Genomic DNA, 22162 nt, shown 5'->3' on the forward strand with positions numbered 1-22162 from the left:
CCCCCAGTCATTTGTCAATGTTCCCCAGGGTGCCTGCTTCATGTTAACATCCTGGCAGAGTGCCTCACCCCACTGTATAATTGCCCTGGCCACAGCAAGACTGACTAAATCCTGTTGATGTGTCTACTGATTCCGTGGGCTCTGCAGGCTGGGGGTGGGGCTCAGAAACAGGACAAGGACACACCCAAAAGTCTTGGGTTCATAGGCTGGAGACTCCTCTGGTTTTCCTTGACAAGGGTAAACACGTCGTTATCAAGTTTTCAGCATATGGTACAGACAGAGTGGTCTCCTGAGCCTGGGCAGGATGTCAGAATTGGGGTGGCCATCAGTTATTCCTAATTCAGTGTTTTTCCCTCCGTGCACTAAGGAACTCTGAGATGCAGAGGGGGCTTCTACCCGAGCATCTGTTATTGGGTCTGCTGAAGGTGAAGGTCTTGCTTTCACACCCCCAGACCATTTTAGCTGCCATGATGAAGTTCCAGGAGCAAGGTGGTTTATAAACAGTAACCGATTTCCCATGACTCCGGAGGCTAAGGGGTCCAGGACCAAGGCGGAGTCCGATGAGGATGCTTCGACTCACCGCCCTTTCCTGCTGCATCCTCACATAATAGGAGGAGGAAGGGGTCTCTCCCCAGCCTGAGGTCACTTTTAGAAGAGCACAGATGGCATCCATGAGGGCCTCGTAATCTCTCAAACAATCCAACTTTAAAAACCCATCTGGGGCTGGTAAAATTTCAGCACATGAATTCCTGAGAACCCCAAAGCTCCAGAGCACAGAACGGCTTCAGTTCAAACAGCTTAGCCTGGCTTCTGTGACTTCTATAGATTTCCTCAGGAAGAGATACAAACTCAGAGCAATCTGATGAGCAGTTCATTTTCCCGAGGCTCAGAAAGGTGCGGTGGTCAGGTCCTGGGGACAGTCAGGCACGGGAGCAGGAACAGTAAGCTGACTTTGCTGTGGAAGCTCTCTCCACTTCCTGGACTCCAGCACTATAGTCTCCTTGTGTTCCTTGTCCCTAGTCCTTACCCTTAGAGATGTACAGAGAGCTTTTCTCAAACCTTCAGCTGGGAAATCAACTCATCCTGTTTCTCCAGAACCCCTCTGGGAAGCCAAGCCCTCAGTACGGGGTGTTCTGATCAATCCTTGGTCTGCCATGACCTCAGTAACCTGCTTGGTGCAAATTACTTGAGCCCTATTAGAAGCCAAGACAAAGGGATAAAATGTGTATTCTGCATGCACTTGATGAAAAGAGTTGTTTTTGAGTTTGGGTGTTGCTGTAGAGCCCAGGCTGGCCTCAAACTCTGGCTCCCCCTGACTCAGCTTCCCAGATGTAGACTACAAGTGTGTGCCACAATGCGTGGGCTTGTCCTCCCATGGTGTTGAGCCAGTGAAAATACTAGGAAAATATCTACAATGAAAACAAAAAGCCAAAACCAATACAAAATGACAACCAAACTTGCCTCTTCCCAAGGCCATGTGAGCTAGTTGGTTGCCCTCACACGTAGGGAGACACATGATCAGCACAGACCCGGAAACAGGGTAACCTGAAGCAGCTGCCTCTGTCACACGGTCGTGAACAAGCCGCAATAGTCTATATTTATGCAAATTTTTGATTGTTCAGTGTACATTTAATATTTTTAAAATCAAAATACTACATGAAACTATTGGGATTTCCTGCTATTCTTGGCATATCCTTAAATTTTGTACCTGATCTGTGGACCTCTCCTTCCCTAAAACATGAAACTATATAGCCATCCGGTCTTTTATCTCTTATGTGCCCCTAGCTGAAGGTCAAATTGATCGCTAATGTCTAAGGATGTAATCAATGTGTATATGCAATAGAGTATCCATAAAACCCCCCAAAGACAGTTCAGGAATCTTCCAGATAGTTGACTACTTGGAGGTTCTATGTGGAAGCTCTCAGTCCTTTCCTGAACCCTCACACTGCGTACCTCTCTGTCCTCTGCAGTTCGCAGGTAAGGAGGACTGGGAGCCCGGCTCAGCTGCCCTTGCCCAGCTGGTAGAGTGCTTTCCTAGCAAACACAAGTCCCGGGTTCCACCCCCAGCACCGCACAACCTGGGCAATGGCAGTACACAGCTGTAATCCCAGCCCTCTAAGGGTGGAGCCAGGATGGAAGATATTCAAAGACTTGCTCAACTACCGAAGGAATTCCAGGCCAGCCTGGGGTACTGAGACCCTGTCTCAAACAAACAAAACCCAAAAGTAAATGAGAAAGCCTGAATTCACATGGTTACTTTAAAAAAAAAATCATTCCTATATCTAAAACAAACTCCAAATAAGAATTTTTTTTTTTTCAGCTGGGAGGTGATGGCACACACCTTTAATCCCAGCTCTTGGGAGGCACAGACAGGTGGATCTCAGTGAGTTTGAGGCCAGCTTGGTCTACAAAGCGAGTTCCAGGACAGCCAGGACTGTTACACAGAGAAACCGTGGCTCAAAAAACAAAACAAAACAAAAACAAAACAAACAAATAAAAGAATTTCTTTCTCAAATTATAATTTCTTTTGGGTAAGAGTTGAGTTTTTATGGGTATGAAATGAGAACAGGGCAAGACTCTGTTACCTTGAGGGCTGAGTTGGCTACGACAATTCCAGGAAACCCTGTGAAGGGGTTTCCTACATGCCTACACGTGATTTGGTGTTCCAGTAACATGCATGTCCTTAAAACCTCTTTGGTCTTTGCAATTTGGTCTAAACAAATTCCTTGTCTAAACATGATTTTGTGGCTTGCCTAGTGCAGATTTCACAGGCACCTGTGCCTTCAGATCTTCTGATTTTGAAGTTTCGGACACCGACTGGGAAATGGAATGATCCGATAGACAGACTGCAGCCACATTGTGCAACTTTGGCTTCCTCCTGTCACCGCATTGCTGGCACAAAAACACCCGGTTGGAAGGCGACTGCAGGAACGCTCTGCCCTAACCTCTTCCTTCAGAGTAGGAATATCCCTTCTGTGTATCCCTGCCTCCTCAGCGGTGTGCTTGCAACATTGCGAGTCAGTTGTTTACCGGAATTATCTCATGGCATTGCTGGGGCATTGTTGGTCACTCTGCGACTGGCATTCCCCTCCCTCAGCCTTGTGGGACCTTCTCCAAGATCCGGGGAACTGTCAGCACGAAGCTGACTAACATCCCAGTTCCTAACTCATTGCTAATACTTCTGTTCCAGCAACCCTGGCTGTGTTTGTTTGTTTGTGGACATGACCCTGGTCTTGTTCACGTCTCTAAATCTGGATTGTCCCTCATGAATTCTACTTTGCTTCTCATGAAGAGTGGAGGGGCTACGCCTCTAGGGAGACTTTTGGGATGTTCACATCTGCTCTTGGCTAATTTTTTTTTTTTAAGAATTATGTGTGCCTGTGTGCACGTGCATGTACGCGTGTGTGGATTGTGCCTGCATGTGCATGGATGTGTGCTCAAGTGTCTGACGTGTGTGTGTGCAGGTGCTCTGAGAGGGCAGGAAAGACACTGAATCACCTAGTGCTGGAGTCAGAGGGAGTTGTCAGCTGCCCAGCATGGGCACTGGAACTGCATGAAGGTGAAGATGCCCACAAAAGCAGCGAGGGCCTGTAACCATTGAGCCATCTCTCCAGACCCAGGCACTGTTTTATTTGTCTGTTTGTTTTTAGATGGCACCCAGAAGGCTGAAATGTGAGAACTGTCACTAGCTCGAGGCCAGTATGGGCCATAGAGTGAATCCCAGGCCAGTTGGGCACCAGAATGGCACCCCGACTCTAAACACAAACAAGCAGAACAAAATCAGTTTTGTCTATAGCATTGTAAAAAAATACCCATGTCTATGAGATTTGATATCTTGGAGTTACTTGATTAGAATTCTCAAAATATACTATTGTTCAGATGTTCCCTCTAATGGAAAACTAGATAGGCAAAGTGGATAGTATATTGGCAACTTAACCACATTTTTAGCTTAGTCAATATTCTTAGCATATGTTCCAAGTTCTAGGCACTGCGACACTAACCACAAACACAAAGATAAGCCTGTCAGTACAGACTGTGAAGCATGCCATCCTTTCCTTGGACCTAAAAGGACAACGAAATCTTCCCTTTCCTCTGGCCTGCTCTTCTACCTTTAGCTGACCTGGGAAAGAAGGCGGGAAACTCATCTGCACCATCAGTGAGAAGGGGTAGAGCCACAGTTATAGACGGAAGCCACATCCCTGGGTTTTCACAAGGGTGCAGAGGATCCGAGCTCCGGTCCCCATGCTTGCTCTGCGAGCTCCTTAGTAGCTCAGCCATCTCCGCAGACCATACTTAGCACTCTCTGTGCTGTGGTTTGTACTTCCCAATTTCCTTTGGTAGTCATGATTTCATTCTGCCCAACACTCTAGGGTCTTCCTCTGTTCTCCTTCCTGCTCCTCCAAATGAAATACTCATTAAATTTGTTATGTTGCTTTTATTTTAGCCAGAACATTATGTCTATTTTAGGGAGAGAATTCTGATGTACAAAAGAATCACAAGATCCCTAATAGATTTTTCAATCCCACAGTGTCAGAGATTGTTTCCTATTTTCCTTGGATTCTAATATGTCTAAAACATACTCGTGGGGCTGGGAGATGGTTCAGAGGCTGGGAGCTCTTGGTGTTCCTTCTTCCAGAGGACCCGAGTTTGGTTCCCAGCCCCCACATCAGGCGGCCCACAGCCACCGGCAACTCAGGTTCCAGGGAATCGTGTACCATTATCTGGCCTTTGCGGGCACCGGCACTCACATGTACATACCCACATAGACACATACATAAACATAATTTAAATGTTTATATGAACGAAAAGAAATGAAAATAAAAAGACATAATCAGTGTTGAATAAAAGGACTCATAAAGCCGGGGTTTATTAAGTTTTAGTGTAACATCCCACTTAGCAATCAGTGTGTGAACAAGAGCATCATCTTCAGCGGAGCTTCCGTCCCTGCCACTCCCTAGGACAGACATGTTTCCCCGCTTCCTGTCCATCACATTCCAGTAGCTAGCTTGCTGACCCATGGGGTAGTCACTTGATACCATCCGTGGCAGTATCCTTCACTGTCAGGGATGAAGATCCCAGTTCTGCCTGGCCCCTTCGGCTGCTGTGCTAATATTATTCACACTCAACAGCACCCTGAAGGAGGGTTGCCATGGTGCCTGATTTACAGATGAAAAGTGCAAAGGCGATTTGGACCAGTTAATAAACGCCCTCGAGACTAGACAGTCCGTAAACAGCAGGTCTTGGATTTGAACCTGTCCTCCAGGGCCTGCATTCTTTCCATTGATTTCACAGAAATCTTTATGCTGTGTCCCCAGAGGACAAAACAAGTCATGAGCATTAGAAACGAGTGGGAAGTTCCTCTGTGTAATCACATGCTCTGATGTAGTCAGGAAGCAAAAGCTTGGGTTCATATTCTGTCCACTTGATGGGGTTCATAAGCAGTATAGAAGGTGACTTCACTTGATCTACTCCGTGGTACCAAATGGAGACAGGAGCTGGAAGGCTAGTTCCTCGAGTGGCATAGTACCCACCGATGGGCACCAAGGATACATGGACTCACACACTATCCCCCAAAGAAGCATGATGATGTTATTTGCATGTGAACCTGTATTTCTTAGTCACACCTTCTCCCAAGATGCTCAACACCATTAACTGGACCAATCTGCTGGCTTGTAAGGATCGACTTCCCGAGGATATATTTGGGTTGTTCTTGGCTAGAGAAGTCAATGATTCGAAGGGGGTTGTTGCCGCTATTTCTCAAACTGAAATTCCTGGGCACATACTGGGTTTGCTGAATCCTGGGCAGTTTACTTTCAGCTCTTAGGAGGAACAAAGACAGGAAGCAGCTGAGGTCCTTACTGCCTTCCCAGGGGACTGGCTCACGTGCTGATTCGGGTGTTTTGCTTAGAGTTTTAGACATCTGCCCTTCACTGGTAGAACCCCAGATGAAGGCACCTAGGTGGGCTTGGTAGTGGCACGTAACTGTTCCAAGCTATTGCCTCTGTGATCATGTTGATCGGAGGGAGAACCGACAAGGTGGTGCAGGCACTGAGACACGTACACTGTGCACTTCCACACCCATCAGCTAAGAGGCCCAACAACCACACACGAGGATGAAAGGGTAGTTGCTAACCTCAGCAGTAACTCACACTGAGAAAAAACATTGGTCTTGGCAAAGACAGCAAAACCCAAGCTGAGTAAGGAAATATCAGGAGACCCGAGCTCTCTGTGTTCTTTCTTCACCCTACCGGGCAGCTGGTAGCCCCGTTTTCCTAGGTTTTGAGCTTCTGGTTCCTTGTTTCCTTTCCTCTGAGAATTGAGCCTAGAGCCTCATGCAGGCTAGCTAAGGGCTCTACCACTTAGATATATCCCTAGCCCTGGGTTTACTTTGATTTTAAGACAGTGTCTTGCTAAGTGCCGTGAATTTGGGTTTGTACTAACTTTGTAACATAGGCTAGAATTGAACTTATGACCCTCCTGCCTCAGGCTCCTGAATAACATAACCTTCTATACAGAATACAGAAAAGCAGGATAACATGAAAAAAAATGTATCAAATCTGGACTCCAAAGGCTTGGGAAGTGATTGAATGTCCTCCAACTCACTGACTGCAACTTTTTGCAACTATTTATCAAGTAAATATAATGCTGTTTATTTTCCAGAAGATAAGAGGACTGTAACAGACAGCAAAGTAGCCAAAATGCCTGTGCTTGTAGACTTTGCTGTTTATTCATTTGGCTATTTTTGTTTTGTTTTTGAGACAGAATCTCATGTTGTAAGCTAGGTTGACCTGGAACTCACCGCTTAGCCAGGCAGGCCTCAAGCTTGACAAAAGCCTTCTATCAGCCTCCTGGGCCCAGGATTATGGATGTGTCCAGACCTCCCAGAGTTTAGACCATCAATAACCGAATAGGCCAGTACACAGAAATAGACACAATGCCAAGGAGTAGATGGTCCATAAAGTCCTGTTATATAACAGGGGAGAAGAGGGAGACTGAGTCTTGATGTTTTAGCCAAGTGACAGAGGCTGATAATATTAACTTCAGAGAGTTATTTTGAGATAGCTCAAAGGTAATAGAGTACAGTTTAGCCCGTTACCCACTAAAGAGAAGGAACAGCGCAGTGCTGTTCAGATATTTGTTTCCAAATAATAAGAAAGAACGGGTAGAATAGGAGGAGGAGAAGATGGGAGGGAGAGAAAAGGAAAACTTAAAAAGTAAAGAAAATTGCTTTCCTGCAAGATAAGCTTGGGGATCCCGGGTGATACCCACAGCTGCTTGCTAAGACTCCGCACGCCTGTTGCCGCCATTCCATTTTTTTATGCTTTTGTTCAGTGTGGTGCCCTCCATTTTTCTGTTGATGAATTCATTTCTGCAGGGGGAACTTGACTTTTCCAGTCACACTGTAATGAACATAAACACTCTGTAGGAGCAGTGACAGCCAAGGGTAAGAGTCTGTGGATCACTTCTGTTCCACAACTTTTGGGGTTCAGCGCTGGGATAGGGACTTGAGGCAAAAGAGACACATTTGTTTTGGACAGACCTGTCCACCAAGTGGTAGGACCTTCGTGTCCAGGAAGCAAGCTGTGTAGCAGCCAGACAGGCGCAATCCCTCTGCCCAGAGTACGACAAAGGAGGCCACTGTGCGGCCACATCCTGCCCCGGAAAACACCTGCCTGTGCAGCGCCCTGACCGAGCTCTGGCCCAGCTCTTTCAAGAGAAAGCCAGCGATCTGAGGTTCAGCATCCCTCCCGAGACGCAAAGGTGGTTTTCTGATTGCAAATCGCTGGACTTTGTTCTAAGAGGTCTCTATCAGAGCAAAGATTTACCACAGGCTGTAAAATTTGAGACGTAAGGGTATAGATCACTGCCTATTGGGGTTAATGGCATGATGGGGAATTAGCCAATAAGAAAACAATTTTAAATAGTTTTCTGGCCTGGTCACCAGTTCTTTCCAGTACAATTCTAACGTTCTGTTGGCTCATATATCTTATTCCTAAACCCCCCATTTTATATTTGCTATTGTGTGTGTGTGTGTGTGTGTGTGTGTGTGTGTGTGTGTATGCAAGCACGCACACGTGCATGCATGCATGCGTGCATGGATATCTGCATGCACATATGTGGAGATCAGAAGACAACTGTGAGGAATTAGCTCTCCTCTTCAGCCTTGCTTTTGAGGCAGGATCTCTTGGTTTTTTTTCACGTGGGTTCTGGAGACTGAATTCAAGTCATCAAGCCCACATGACAAACATTCTCATTCAGTGAACCGCCTCGGTGCCTCCCACCCCAAACCACTCACAGAATGTTCATTGAATCCCATAATACCCAACCCGCAAGATGCCCCCCGATGGCCGACGGTCCTCATTCCCACCCTGGTGTCCATGCCTCATGTGGTCTCTTCGTGCTGAATCAGGACTGACGTGTGTGACCATAGGACACAGCCGAGGTGGCAGAGCCTGGTTTCTGAACTCAGGTCAGAAAAGGTATTGTAGCTTCTGACTGGGTTCCTTAGGTTGCTCGCCCTCCAGGGTGTAGACTGCCGGGCCACAGTGACACTCAGCCACTCCGCAGAAAGTCTCACCATGACATCTGTCCTACACAGGTCTGTAATGAAGCCGTCCAGAAAGCCATTCCTCAAAAATGACCAGCACACGACAACCTGACGGAGCTCTGAATTCCCACTCAGAGGGTCTCCCCCGAATTTTCTGCCCATAGTCACTGTGGCAGATGGTGCTGACCTAATCCACTAAATCTGGTAGTCATTTGTGATCCAGCAAGAGGAAAAGAATTGCAAAATATCTTCTGAGATGCCAGGATCTGGTAGGAGAGCTAAAAGTCTCCCGAACCCAAGGATTTTGACTCTCTTGAGACAGAGTTTATACAACGGACATTAGATCATTTTGCTCAAGGCCATAGCAAAAATTTTTGGAGAATTACTTCCTATAATTAACACGGGCTTTTTGAGGTGCACTTTTGCCTTTATGAAATTCAAGAATATTTTAAGGAACGTTGCCTTTAGTGCTGTCCTTATGGTCTATTGCTGGTGTAGTGGATTTAAACACAAGCCCCTGTCGAATGGCTGCCGGAGACTGCTCTTATCTCCACCGCGCTATTGGCCTGCAGCACCCAGGGCCCTAGAGGATTCGTGTCTCCAAAAGAAGCCAGCAAACATACACGCACGCTGCCAGCTAGAAGGTGAGTCAACAAGCTTGGAAATGGTACAGGTTGAGAGGATCTGGTAGTCCACCCTCTGCTGTCTGCCTCAGTATCCAGGTCAAGACCTAAGCGTCAGGAAGAGGGCAAGGCCCTGGGAACTGTGAATATGACCTGGTTCCTGGGATGCAGGAACACCATTAAATTCCAGCTCTCCAAACAGACATTCAAGGGATGTCAAGCCTCTTAGATGCATTGTGGACCTGAACTTTGGAATCCGTTTTTAGGGGGAATTAGAAGGCAGTGTGGACCCCGGCACCCCTGTAGACCCTCAACAGTAGCCACAGACAGGAGTTTTCTCAGGCTTCCTCTGTCATGGCTGTGCAATTGCTTCATCTCCTCCTGGCTGGCTCTTCCCAAAGTGGCCCTTTCCATGGCCGACCAAGTGACACACTGATAATTCGCCAGTAAGCTCACTCAATGGCTTGAAAGCAACCAGGGGACAGGATTCCTCTTCTTAAGGAAATCAGTGAGGTAAATTTGACATTTGTCTGGAGTAGCAGCTTAACGGTTGCTAGGCCGCTTGCTCACGCAGCATCACCTGCTGGGATGCTCATTGGCCATTATTAGCTTACAACTATTTAGTCATCCTGTCATATGGCTTCTTCTTTGTCTTCCTCTCTCTCCTCTTCCTTTGAGACAGGGTTTCACTATGTAGCCTGGCTGGCCTGGAACTTGATATATATAGAGAGATCTGGCTAGCCTCAACTCACAGAGATCCTCCTGCCTGTGCCTCCCAAGCATTGGGATTAAAGCCGTGTATCGTCATGGTATACTTTGTCTTCTTGACAAGACTTAAATCTTTTATTTTGAGGCAGTGTCTCAATTTGAAGCCTAGTCCATCCTAGGATCCACTATGCAACCCAGCCTGGCCTCTAACTCCCAGTGACCTTCCCGCCTCAGCCTCCCAAGTGGCAGCTGTTTCAGGCCCATACCACCACACCCAGCCTGGTCCGGCATCTTCCTACACCTCATACCTTCCTACAGAAGGTAATCTGGCTCTCCACATGGACTGGAAACTTCTTTCCAGGGGACATTCAACCCCTGTGAAGGGCTACTGCTGACGCCACATTAGCCAAAGACCGTCAAGCAGCCTCAAATCCACTGGCCCCATGGTCCCCTGACACCTCACATTCAAGTAGCACCAGAATGTATCTATTCTCCCTTCCAGCCTCCTCAGCTTTTAGTGTTAGGAGGCAAGGGCAGAAAATTCTTCCTCCTTTTTTTTTTTTTTAACTTCATAGGTTTGCTTTTCTGACTTCAACCCCCAGAGGGCGCTGGTCTTCAAAAAACCCACCAGACTAACCTGCAGCATGCCAGCTGTGCACCCTGCAGGGAGGGAAAACCATTGGCATTCTCCGTGAATAATTTATACTGGTGAAATCTAACCTCGGGCTTTGATAGCGCTTATAAAGGTGATAGCTTCTCCCCCAGTGGTAGGAAGAAGCCCCTAGCCATGGTTTATGCTGCTCATGGCTTCTTCTTTGCTCCTCTGCCACTGTCTCCAGGCACCGGGAGATCTTTTCTAGTGGCTAATCCCTTACTTCTCACTGAGTGCATGGTTAACGTCAGAAAACAAGAGAAGCCCAGCGTTCCGGGAGCCAGATATTTGTCGGCTGAGAGGCTTCAGGACTGCATGATAGTGAAAGACACCAAACTTTGAGTTTCGGAGAGTTTGCCTCTCGTCCAAACCTTGGGCGCATGACACAAGCATGTCTCAGTCTCACCTGTGACCGGAAATGACATGTAACACACCGCACTTCGCTTTGCACAGCAGGAATACATTTTAATGGTAGCTGGGTTCTACGGTCCTTCTCACCACCTTTTCATGATGTATGAGTTGACACCAATTCTTGGGCGGTCTCCTACAGAGTTCTCATCATTTGTTTGAATTGCATTACTTCCTCACTAAAAAAAAATTAACTTTTTATTATTTGTATGGCATCCTGCCAAACAATAAGGAAGCATTAAGGCTGTATGAGATACAGAAGCAAGATAAGCAAGAAGGCCCATGGAGGAGTGGAGGGAGGGGAGTCAAGAGAGCCCCAGGGGCAGGTAAGTTTGGAAATCACTTAGCAGGAAATCCTACTCTAGCGTGAGGAGTCATCCTTCCCCTTGCTCACTTGAGGACCTGGTGTCTTCAAAAGCCCTATCTTATTTCAAATAGAAAAAGCTCAAGCACAAACTTTGAGAGAATGTGCTTCTTTCATAGCCCGAGACGCTTCCCACAGTCGCTGAGCTAGGAGCATGGAACTGGACAGCGCTAATGCTTGTCCTCAATGATCTTTCTGTCTAGCAAGGGAAACAAACAATAAACAAGCAGTTGCAACACAGTGAAATAAACACCGTGTGTGCGGAGACAAGTGTCATGTGCTTAGAGCTCAGGGTGAAGGGGGTGGGGCTCTGGGCTTTGTTGCAACAGCCTGCATCCTTCATCTCTCATCATCTTTAGACGCCAGGCTGACTTGTTTGGGCCAAACCATCTCCCGGTTGTCTCCTTATCACGAGACTTCTGGGCTTTGAATTGTTATAAGGAAGACCAGAAATTTGGCTTCTGGTGCTGTGAGAATAACCCTAGACCCTAGATTCATAAGATATGAAGAAAGATACACTTAATCTTTTATTCACCATTTTTGTTTCTCTTCCGGAGATGTTTTAAATTTTTATTTAAATGTTCTAAAATGTGATTCTAGAATGTCTGAACTGCTCATTATAAATTTGAGACTGCCTTTAAACCATGGCATTTACCAACCATCCCAGCTACCTTAGGATCTGTCCTAGGCTTGGTATTGAAATGACCACGTCCTAGGAAACCCCTCATTCCAGCACAAACTGCCATGGGTGGTTCTTAGCTGCAGTCTGCATTATACGGAGCATAGAAAAAACGAGCCAGATCTAGTTCTTAATCCCCAACGCATGGATGTTGAAAACAGAGTTACCCCACAAGGCCCAAGTTGCCTCCTGGATAGAAAGAGGAAACATGTAATAGTTAATAAACAAGAACATCCCTGATGAAGGAATGCAAAATGCTGTACAAAGAAAACAAACATGCCTACAGCACACACTGAAGCAACCCAAAATGACTGGAGTGGATATTTGCCTGGGAAAATGCATATTGGCTGATAACGTGGGTGGTCATAGACCATTCCTGGCTCCCAGCCATGATCCATTGCTGATTTTATATCACTGTGCAACTCAGACGAGCTGTATAATCTTTACCTTAATTTTCTTATCATTGTTGTAGAATGATAATCCCTGCTTTGAGGTGTTCCATACCTTGGAGTGCTGAGGGCTCAGTTGGTAAAGTGCTTGCCCTGCAGGATTGAAGACCCAAGTTCAGATCAGATCCTCAGCACACACGTAAAAGCCAGGTACAGTGGCATGCACCTATAATCTCAGTGTGGGTGGGGGGCAGAGACAAGAGGATTCCCAGTGCTTGCTTTGTAGCCAGTCTAGCGGAATCAGTGAGCTCCAAGTTCAGTGAATGGTCTTGTCTGAATAAATAAATTGGAGGGCTGACTATAAGACTCAGAGGGTAAAGGTGCCTGCCAAGCAGGCTTAACTACCTGAGTTCAAACCCCGGCACAACATAAATGTGAAAGGAGAAAACCAACTCCACAAAGTTGTCCTTAAACCTCCACACATACCTCCTCATATGTATATTAGTATATACACACATGCTAATAATAATAAGTTTTAAAATGAGGTGGAGAGAGATTGAGAAAGGAACACGACATCAAAATTCTCTCTCTCTCTCTCTCTCTCTCTCTCACACACACACACACACACACACACACACACACAAGAGACAGAGAGAGAGAACATCAGAGTACACAGAATATACTCATTGGATACCAGTCAGTGGCTATAAAAAATAAAAAAAATAGAAGAGACAAATAATGGACATTGGTTGTTGGTTGTTTCTGGCCATAGAGATAATGAGGAGCTAAGAGACACTGCAGGAAATGATTTTGCATGAAACTGAAGAGCTGCTAGTTTAGACCCTGTCCTGTGGGTGTTCCTCCAGCTCTGCCATCCACTCTGTTCCCCGGTAGACTGGCTGCTGAGGCTAGGAACACTAGCTCTTGGGGCCTTCCAAACGCTAGTTGGATTTGGTTCAAGCTAACTGGCTGCATTTCTCAACTAATGAGCCCAGGTCTGTCAGGAGGCCCCCTCTGCTCCTGATTATGGGACACACTCGGGCCGCTTAGAGTTTAAATACCGACAGCTGATGTGCATCGTGTGACCTACCTGGGGGTTCCCGGCCGTTCTCAGTATCTCTTCCACACATTTGCAAGTCATCCTGCTAAAAGTCTCCCCCAATAATTCATTTAAAACTGCCTGTTGGATCTTGCTGAAACTTCAACAAATACAGTTTAGATGACTGTCTCTCTGCCTCAGTGTCCCCAGGCCAAGTGTTTGGGAGCCAGCTCTGGACAGGTCTCATCAGAACCACTGAGGGAGCTGTTGAGAAAAGTAGACTCCCGATTTAAGCGGTGATTGGCTGAGTCTCAGGAGACTTAGATTAGCTATAGCTAACAGTTACGGATACAGCGGTGCATTCTGGGAAGTGCTCACTGCTGGGGCCTTCCTTCCTTAACAAGATTTTTGAATCTTGCTTCCATTTTCATTGGGGCCTTGGTTTCATTTTGAAAATTTAAAAAAATCAATTCAGCCTGCAAAAACACTGTGCATCCCTCAGAAAGACAACCTCCGCGGGTTGTTTCTTCAGTTCTGAAAAATTGGTGGGTGTGTTGTTGGCATTCAGTAAGAGTTTCTGAAGAGAATCCTGGATGAGTCTTGTGAAGTCAGCAGTAGGGCTGAGATGGGATCTAGTGTGTGCCCTCCAGGAGCGTACGACTAAGCTCAATATTCGATTAAGGTGCAAACAGAAAAGACTGACTAGTGGGGATCGTGAATTCACCAGAGCTGGACGCTTGCACAATTTTGGCCTAGAGGTTCTGAATGTGTCCTCTCTGAGTCCTTCAAAGTCAGCTGCGCAGGGCGACAAAGGGGCAGCCTGTGCTACAAGTCAAGATGCTGTTGAAAATTTCAGTCTAGCAACTGTCAGGAAGTTTTGGGTTCCTTTAAAATTTTTAATTTTGCCGGGCGGTGATGGTGCATGCCTTTAATCCCAGCACTCGGGAGGCAGAGGCAGGCAGATCTCTGTGAGTTCGAGGCCAGCCTGGTTTACAAGAGCGAATTCTAGGACAGGCTCTAAAGCTACAGAGAAACCTTGTCTCGAAAAGCCAAAAAAATGAAATTTTAATTTTTACTGTTTTAAATAATAAAGTGAGCGAGCAAGTGTACGTGCATACGTGCTTGCGTGCGTGCGTGCGTGTGTGTGCTGCGTGTGTGTGTGTGTGTGTGTGTGTGTGTGTGTGTGTGCTCCCCTAGAGCTGGAGTTACAGAAGGTTGTGAGCTGCCTGATGTAGCTGCTAGGAGCCAAACTCAGAGCCAAAGTCAGAGCAGTACATACTCTTGATCACTGAGCCTACTCTCCAGCCCTTAGAAAGCATTTTTTTTTTTAAATAAAAAACCAGAGGCTGGAGTCTTCATTTGCCCCTGGCCCCTACCAGGTACACAGCTTGAGTACATGTAACACTATTTTTAGCTCAGAGTTTCTTGCACATTTTCAAGTTGAGAGGATTTTCTGTGGAAATTAAATAAAAGCCCCTGATCGGGCCAACCCTCCCTAGTCCTCAGGTAACCCTAATTGCCCAAGGAGGCTTTTTCTTCTCTCTGTTCTGCATTTCCCTTTTCTATCAAAGGACACTGTTAACAAGAACAGCTCTTGGCTCACCTTTTCTTGACAATAGAATCAGTAAAATGTCTAACTGATCTCTTTTCAAGACTACATTGGCTTGAATTCATCTACCTGGCAGGCATTCTGGAGATGGAAACTTGTCCAGCTCTTTTAATAAATTTTACGGACAAACCTTTGTCAATGATGAATTTTCTGCATGACTTATGGCTGTTATTATGAAAACCAATGACTGGTTGTGGTGTTTTAAACCCATTGACTGTGCCTGGTCCTTCTGTCTGCACTCCTGACATGGCTCACCACTGCCAGGACGATGGCTCCCTATGAAGATGGAAAATGAGGATGGAATTCTCTGGGTAGGTGAAGAGTTATAATTGTCTATGAAAAACGCATGTACTGTTTTTAGTTTGTTTTGAAAATATGTTTGGGGGGTGTGTGAGAGAGATCTCTTGCATGTGGAGGTACACAGAGGCCAGGAGAGAGTGTCAGAATTCCCTCTCCGCCACTCTCCACCTATTTTGGGGCAGATTCTCTCACTGACCCCAGGGATTGTGTCATCTTGCCTAGGTGGGGAGCTGGCAAGCCCCTGTGACCCTTCTTTCTCTGTTCCACTGGGAACTGGGGTTACAGGAGTACACGAGACACCTAACTTGCTGGGTGCTGGGTAAGGAATTCTGGCCATAACTGTGGAGCAAGCATTCTTAACTGCTGACCCGTCTTCATAGTTCTGAGTTTAGGGGGGTGAGGGTTTGCTTGTTTGTTTTGAGATAAGACCCTCGTTAGGTAACTCAGAATTGTTATGGGACCGTGAGTGAGGGGATGAGGGACAGACACGCCATGCTCACTTGGATGGGTTTTATTGAGTGAAAGGGAATGGAAGGGGGGGAGGGGAAGGGGTAAGACCGGGCTCTGGGATCAGGAGCCTCAGTAGAGGAAAGGTAGAAAGAGAAAGAGACAAAGGGGGGGGGGGGGAAGAGGGAGGGAGGGAGAGAGAGAGAGAGAGAGAGCCCCATATAAAATATAGAAATGGAGGAGCTTATGTGAGAGGACTCTTCTCAATTGCAGAAATGACATGAGATAAAATTCTAATAATTTGCCAGATGTCTGGAAAATGTTTTCAAAGATTTGAAGAAAAGGTTAAGAAGCAAGTGCTAGTAAACTCAGAAATAAATCTGAGGACTGATTGGAACTATACAGCTCCCCAAAAAGGCCCCTAGGAAAGACGAAATAAAGAATGACTTGCAAAGGTGGCTTGCAGTGCCCTTCTGAGGGGATCGCAAAATCGCCAGATCTTGCAGTCTCTAAAATTAGCCCGCCTGACTCAAAGTATCTGCACTCCTGCCCCGGGAAAGGGAGGTGGCCATGATGCTGCTTGAGTTTCCTGCTCATTTCAAGACTCAGAAGCACTATCTCTCCTGACTCCCCTGAGTATTTATTGCCAAGGGCCCACAGTTAGGTGTGGTCTCTTGCAAACCTTGTTCTTTCTGTAATGCTGCTGAGCAAGGAAACTGTCTTCCATCGAAACGAGAAGCAGGGACGTGAGGAGAGACTTCCGAGTTTGGGGAAAGCATTGTGAGTCTGGGCCTCTGGAAGCAGGGGTACCCTGAAACACGCTGACTTGGTTCCTGGGGTCCGGGTCTCTTAGCGGCACCTAAGTCTCTTCTTTGCCTTGCACATCAAAGAAGTATGAGGCAGCCGGAGGACAAACTGAAGAGTAAGGTTTTGAATGCCCAGACTCCTCTGCAAGATCGCAAGTGCGTGGATCTGCACGTGAAGCCCCTCAGGCAGAGCTTGGAATTTATCCTCAAAGGAGACCTCTAAGATGATCTTTTTCACGTCTTTTGGTTCGGGCATCTGTCCCACTTTTGTTGCATGGACATTTGGATCTCTGCTGTTACCCCAGTATGTCAGGTTTGGGTTAGTTGAGTGTGCTTGAGGTCCAGTCTTGGGGCCGCTGGGAGTGGACATGGGAATGAGGTATCAGAAGCTCAGCTAATGCCAGGTAAGCCTTCTGAGCAGGAATATACGCTGCGCAGAGCCAGCAGGCTCCCACCACAGATTCCCAGCTTCTACCTAAGGGGATGGCAGCCCTGCAGATTGTTCTCAGGTCGTAGCAGATGAGGCTGCAGCAGAGGTAGCTATTGCTGTCTATGGCGAGTACCCAGGGCTCTGCAGTCCTAAGCTGGTAGGGGCTGGCCCAATAGTCTTTCTTATGCTTGTGCGTACGTGTGTGTGTGTGTGTGTGCATGTACATTGGAATAATCTTTTTGAACACTGTGTGCGAAGATGTGTCTGTTTAACCTCACCTGCCTAAGGCACCTTCTGATTGGTTTAATAAATAGCTGAATGGCCAATAGCTAGGCTGGAGAGGATAGGCTGAACTTCCAGGGAGAGATAGGAACTCTGGGAAAGAATCTGAGGTGCGGGAAATTCGGCAGTCAGATACAGAAGAAGTTGAACACACGCTGTTGAGGAGAGGGAATGAGTCCTATGGCAGAATGTAGATGAATTTAAGAGCGAGTTGGGAACAAGCCTAAGCTAAGGTCATGCTTTCATAATTAATAAGATGTCTCCATGTTATTACTCAGGAGCTGGCAGCCTAAAGAAAGACCTAGTGCACGTACGTGTTCATGTGCACGCACACGTGCCTCTGAAGGCCAGTGAGACCTTTGAATCCTCTTCTCTCTGACTTGGCATGACCAGAGCACACTGCTACCTCAATGCTGGGGATCAGAGGCAGGCCTTCCTGCTTACCAGGCAAGTTGAGCTTGCTCCCTGGCCCACCCGGAGATGGTCTGAGCACACTGTTTGGTTTCTCAGTGCCATGCTTCCCGTGATATGATTCTATGCTTTTAGCAGCAAAACATGGAGCGAATACTCCTTGGTTACCTTAGCATTGGTCAAACAAGGTAATTGTCACGGAAGAAACAAACTGGTTTTTGTCCTCTCAGGACTAACAGGACAGCTGCTCGGCCCGAGGTCCTTTCTGAACTTAGTCATTGCCCCACCCGTTTCCTGAGGAGGAGTTGTCAAACAAATGACTCAAAATACTCTCATGTAAAAAGAATAATGGACTGGGTGTGGAGGTGCGTAACTGTGGGGGCAGGAAGATTAGGAGTTCAAGGCCAGCCTCTGTAACAGGAGCCTCTCTCTGAAAACAGCTATAACAACAATAAAACTGCCAAGGAAAAAGACAGCTGGCTACCTGCACAGCTTGGCAAACAGGACCCACTGACGAGGGGGAAGTTTGTCTTTGATGCCGCAGTAGCTGAGAATGGGCAAACATCCTTAGAGAGGCAGTTCAGTTCGCTTTAATTGCTGAGAAGCAGAGCTGGTGGAAACTGCTTGCATCTAGCAAGTTCTATGGATTACAATTCCCTGTGCAAACATCAGGTGACAAAAGACAGCAGGGAGGAACTCTGGCTGCAGGGCCCTGGAGGAAGAAAAAAGAAAAGCAGACAAGGAGCCAACTCAGTCTTCTATTGTAGCCAATACACCAGCTTAACACTGGCATGCCAGCTTCAGGTGGCATGAACATTATTAAATGTTCTTGTTCCGAGGTTTAATTAGGACTTAAAAGACAGCAGAATTGGGATGCTTTGGGGAGCTCTAAAGTCATTTAGTCTACTTATTTGGAAAATGAAAAAAACAGGCTTGGGGAGTGAGGGAGACAGCTTGGACTTTAAGCGCTTGCTCTTGCAAGTTTGGTCACCCAAATCCATGTTTTGAAAATGGATACTAAAGCTAGGCACATGTGGGGTACACTTGTAATCATAAAGCAGGGAGAAACAGGAGAATCCCTGGGGCTTTCTAGAGAGCCAGGCTAGAAAAATCAGCGAGCAACTGGCCAATGAGAGAGTCTATGTGAAGAACTAGGTGAGTGTAATCGGAGGAATGAGAATCAAGGTTGTCTTCTGGTCTACACACAGACGCTCACACACATTTGTGCACATGCACACACATGGTCACACATATGAAGCAGGTTGGGGATACTCTTTCTCAGTGTCTGCGATGTGACTTTCTCAATGCTGTGACACTGGGTGAGAATTCACTCTTGCAACACTAACTCCAACCCTCTTCCACACAACATTCAAGGAGCTTTCCTGGTACATTGACCTGTGGGACACGGGCTGTCTGCTAGGTCCCTTCTGGAAAGGAGGATGTCAAAGGAAAGAGTTCACGAAGACAACAGTGTACCCCGAAGGGTGCCCACTGTCTCCAATGCTTAGGCTGCCTTCTCCCAGAGATCTGGAGAACGTTAAGATGCATTTAGAGGGGAAGCTGTTCTCTTGTTGTATTGATTCTGTTTTATTTGTTGGTGGGCCTGAGTGTGGGTATGTGTGCCGTGTGCATGCACGAGCCCATGGAGATCACAAGAGGGTATCAGCTCCCCTGAAATTGAGTTCCAGGCAGTTATGAGCAACCTAATGTGGGCCCTGGAAACGGAGCCGGCATCTTCTGCAAGAACGGCAAGCACACTTAGCCACAGGGCCGTCTCTAGTCGTGTCATAGCTATTCTTTTGTTGGAGATCCAGACCACCAACTCCCCGAAGACTTGCTGTCACTCATTCATTCTGGCTTCTGATATTTTTACGTGGTAGGCTTTAAGTAAGCCACTGACACAGCCGCTTCCCGGAGCCAGGAGAAGCAGCCAAAATACCATGGATCATGGCCTCCCAAATTAGCCCATGTGCCCTGACAGGAAGGAGGGGATTTGCCAAGAATAGAAATGTTTCAAACACAAGTGAAGACATCGGCAGTCCAGAGCAACTTATTTGGGGTTTGGTGAGTGTCCTGGTTAGTTTTGATTGCCAACTTGACCCAACCTAGCATGTCTTAGTAAAGAACTCCATGGCTATGATAAAATATCATGACCAAAAGCCACTTAGAGGAAAGTGTTTATTCCGGGTTCTACAGTTCCATATCATAGTCCATCGAACAGGAAGTCGGGGTAGGAACTCAAGCAGGGCAGAAACCTGGAGGCAGGAGCTAAAACAGACATCACTGGGGAGGGCTGCCTGCTTGCTTCCTCTCCACACTTTGCTCAGTCTGATTTCTTATGCACCCTAGGTCCACCATGTCCATCAATTACCAATGAAGAAAATGCACTACAGACTTGCCCTGAGGTCAACCCTGTGGGGGCATTTTCTGAATTGAGGTCTCTTATTTTTAAAATAAAATCTCTAATTCGTGTCAAATTGACATTAAAATAGCCAGCACACTAGAGGCACTCAATTGAAAAATTGCTCTGATCAGATTGATCTGTAGCCATGTGTTTATGGCAGTTTGAAAAAGAATGGTCCCTATTGGCTCATATATTTGAATGCATAGTCATCATGGAGTAGAGCTGTTTGAAAAGGTTAGAAGAATTCAGAGGGATGATAGCCTTGTTGGAATCCGTGTGGCCTTGCAAGAGGAAGTGTGTCACTACAGGTGGGCTTTGAGGTTTCAAAAGCCCATGCCAGGCCCAGGTTCTCTCTTGCCGCCTACAGTTCAGGATGTAGAACTCTCAGCAACTGCTCCAGCACCACGCCTGCATGCCTCCATGCTCCCTGCCATGATAATAAGGCGCTAACCTCAGAAACTGTAAGCAAGCCTACAATCAAACATATTTTCTTTGACAAGAGTTGCCTTGGTCCTAGTGTCTCTTCATAGCATAGAGCAGTAGTAACTAAGCCACCATGTCTGTAAGAGACTGTCTGGATTGATAATGGGCATGAGGGGGCACAACCCATTGTAGGGCAGTGGGCCCAGGAGATATCAGAAAGCTAGGTGAGCATGAACCAGCGGGTGAGCCAGTAAGCAGTATCCCTGGGACTGGCTGCTCCCAGGGCCCGCTGTCTGCCACCACATGGCCCGCTACCACCATTTGGGACCTACAGCATTTCTGCTGCCTACTGCCGTTGGGGATCTTGCAACATTTTTAAAAAATCATAAAAATCCCTCTATGGTTTCTGCCTTGAAATCCTGCTCTGATTTTCCTTGGTGATGGACGGTGTGAGATGAAACAAGCCCTTCCCTCCGCAAGTTGCTTTTGGTCGCGGTGTTTATCAAAGCAACGGAAAGCAAGCTGGGATGATGAGCTGAAGATGGTAAGGGTCCTCTAGTGGAAATGCCAGGAGCCACTGGAGACACAGTGCTTAGCTTCAGAAAGGATGGAGAGCCAGAGACCTAACAAGGACATCACTGCCAAAGGGGACCAGCTTTTCAGACACCTTAAGCTAGAAATTCCAACCTCCTATGACACAATGAATTTCTGGCATTTGGACCGCCTAGTTGTGGTGTTTTGTTTGGTCCACCCAAGCACAGACAAACCGCCCACCTCTCCCTCCCAGCACTGCCTCATTGTCTACCCTGCAACTTCACACCACCATGCTCTAGCGTGGCGCACTTCTTTGGCGGAATGTCCCCGATCACACCCTGCTTTGTCTGGCTTGGTCAACAACTGCCCATCCTTGTTCCTGGAGATTCAGCCTGCATGTCCCTTCTAGTGTGCCTTTTTCAGGAAACATCCTTTCCCAAGGCAAGACTGAACTCTGCATCCTTGGCCATGACTGGCTTACACATTCCTGCCATAGCATACAGCACACGGAATTGCCATGACTGGTAGATCTTCTGCCTTTGAACTATTCTTAACCTCCACTGCGTGTTAGCACACTGCCTGGCTGGTTTTAAAGATGACTATCGTGGCTCCGTTTCTGCCCTGAGATCTGAAGCCTTGGTGCTGGGCTCTGGCATCACTAGTTTCCAGAAGATACACCAGCGAAGTTCAGGAGCAGCCAAGGATGAGGACCACAGTGTGAGGCAGTGTTCACAAAGGTTAGATGGTGCTCCAATAAATAGGTAGTGCTCCCAGAATGTAAAGTGCTCCCAAAGGATAGAATGTGACCCCAAAGGATAGATAGTGCTCCCACAGTATAGGCAGTGTTCTGAAGAGACAGTCTGTGCTGCAAAAGGTAGGTAGTTCTCCCCAAAGGAAGGTAGTGCTCCAATGGCATAGAGTCTTCCCAATGTGAAGTCAGTATTCCCAAAGAGGAAGTAACGAGCAGGTAGTGCTCAAAACGATGGGGTTTCTGAGTTAGTCTATGATTGGCCTTTATCATAAACAGAGGTCAGCCATGAGGAAGCAGTGACGAAATGTTGGCTGAACACCACCAAGCAGCCCAGATCTCCCATCTCTTCTGTTTC

Source organism: Myodes glareolus, chromosome 18 (genome assembly GCF_982192425.1).
Source record: "Myodes glareolus chromosome 18, mMyoGla1.1, whole genome shotgun sequence".
Lineage (NCBI taxonomy): Eukaryota > Metazoa > Chordata > Mammalia > Rodentia > Cricetidae > Myodes > Myodes glareolus.